Source organism: Arachis hypogaea, chromosome 5 (genome assembly GCF_003086295.3).
Source record: "Arachis hypogaea cultivar Tifrunner chromosome 5, arahy.Tifrunner.gnm2.J5K5, whole genome shotgun sequence".
Classification (NCBI taxonomy): domain Eukaryota; kingdom Viridiplantae; phylum Streptophyta; class Magnoliopsida; order Fabales; family Fabaceae; genus Arachis; species Arachis hypogaea.
The window spans coordinates 44,384,025-44,386,246 of NC_092040.1; the positions used below are offsets into that span (position 1 = coordinate 44,384,025).

A 2,222-nucleotide genomic window follows, 5' to 3' on the forward strand; every position below is an offset into this window, starting at 1 on the left:
TTCATGATTGCTCCAAGGTATTTAGCAACTTGCTCTTCAGTGACATACTCATCCTCTTCAGAGGAAGAATACTCATTAGAGCTCATGAATGGCAGAAGTAAGTCCAAGGGAATCTCTATGGTCTCATTTTGAGCCTAAGATTCCCATGGTTCCTCATTGGGGAACTCATTGGAGGCCAGTGGACGTCCATTGAGGTCTTCCTCAGTGGCGTTCACTGCCTCTTCTTCCTTCCAAAATTCGGCCATGTTGATGGCTTTGCACTCTCCTTTTGGGTTTTCTTCTGTATTGCTTGGAAGAGTACTAGGAGGGAGTTCAGTAATTTTCTTGCTCAGCTAACCCACTTGTCCCTCCAAGTTTCTAATGGAGGACCTTGTTTCAGTCATGAAACTTTGAGTGGTTTTGATTAGATCAGAGACCATGGTTGCTAAGTCAGAGGTATTCTGCTTAGAACTCTCTGTCTGTTGCTGAGAAGATGATGGAAAAGGCTTGCTATTGCTAAACCTGTTTCTTCCACCATTATTATTGTTGAAACCTTGTTAAGGTCTCTGTTGATCCTTCCATGAAAAATTTGGATGATTTCTCCATGAAGGATTGTAGGTGTTTCCATAGGGTTCTCCCATGTAATTCACCTCTTCCATTAAAGGGTTCTCAGGATCATAAGCTTCTTCCTCAGATGAAGCTTCCTTAGTACTGCTTGATGCATTTTGCATCCCAGACAGACTTTGAGAAATCATATTGACTTGCTGAGTCAATATTTTATTCTGAGCCAATATGGCATTCAGAGTGTCAATCTCAAGAACACCTTTCTTCTGACTAGTCCCATTGTTCACAAGATTTCTTTCAGAAGTGTACATGAATTGGTTATTTGCAACCATTTCAATCAGCTCTTGAGCTTCTGTAGGCGTCTTCTTCAGATGAAGAGATCCTCCAGCAGAGCTATCCAAAGACATTTTGGACAGTTCAGAGAGACCATCATAGAAAATACCTATGATGCTCCATTCAGAAAGCATATCAGAAGGACACTTTCTGATTAATTGTTTGTATCTTTCCCAAGCTTCATAGAGGGATTCTCCTTCCTTCTGTCTGAAGGTTTGGACTTCCACTCTAAGCTTACTCAATTTTTGAGGTGGAAAGAACTTTGCCAAGAAGGCATTGACTAGCTTTTCCCAAGAGTCCAGGCTTTCTTTGGGTTGAGAGTCCAACCATGTCCTAGCTCTGTCTCTTACAGCAAAAGGGAATAGCATCAGTCTGTAGACCTCAGCGTCAACCCCATTAGTCTTGACAGTGTCACAGATTTGCAAGAACTCAGCTAAAAACTGATGAGTATCTTCCGATGGAAGTCCATGGAACTTGCAATTCTGTTGCATTAGAGAAACTAATTGAGGCTTAAGCTCAAAGTTGTTTGCTCCAATGGCAGGGATAGAGATGCTTCTCCCATAGAAGTCGGGAGTAGGTGCAGTAAAGTCACCCAGCACCCTCCTTGCATTGTTGGCATTGTTGTTGTTTTCGGCTGCCATGGGTTCTTCTTCTTTGAAGAATTCGGTTAGGTCCTCTACAGAGAGTTGTGCTTTGGCTTCTCTTAGCTTTCTCTTCAAGGTCCTTTCAGGTTCAGGATCAGCCTCAACAAGAATGCTTTTGTCTTTACTCCTGCTCATAAGAAAGAGAAGGGAACAAGAAAATGTGGAATCCTCTATGTCACAGTATAGAGATTCCTTAAGGTGTCAGAGGAAAATAAAAATAGAAGGCAGAAGTAGAAAATTCGAACTTATCAAAGAAGATGGAGTTCGAATTTTGCATTAAGGAATAGTGTTAGTCCATAAACAGAAGGATGTGAGAAGAAGGGAAGTAATTTTCGAAAATTAAGTAAAGGATTTTGAAAACATTTTGAAAAACATTAATTGATAATTTTCGAAAACAAAAGTGGGAAAGAAATCAAGTGATTTTTGAAAAAGATTTTGAAATTAGAAATAAAAAAGATTTGATTGAAAACCATTTTGAAAAAGATGTGGTTAAGAAGATATGATTGGTTTTAAAAAGATGTGATTGAGAAGATATGATTTGAAAAACATTTTTTTTAAAAAAATTTGATTTTGAAAATTAATGACTTGGCTATCAAGAAAAGATATGATTCAAACATTAAGCCTTTCTCAACAGAAAAGGCAACATACATGAAATGTTGAATCAAATCATTAATTGATAGCAAGTATCTTTGAAAATAGAAA

At 38.5% G+C, this 2,222-nt stretch overlaps 1 non-coding gene across 1 annotated transcript; it reads left to right on the top strand.

Moving 5' to 3' along the window:
- The first annotated feature begins 1,004 nt into the window (after window positions 1-1,004).
- Window positions 1,005-1,112, top strand: LOC112804849 (small nucleolar RNA R71). The gene has a single exon (XR_003203468.1). It is a non-coding gene; the product is annotated as a small nucleolar RNA R71 (small nucleolar RNA).
- Window positions 1,113-2,222: the final 1,110 nt, after the last annotated feature.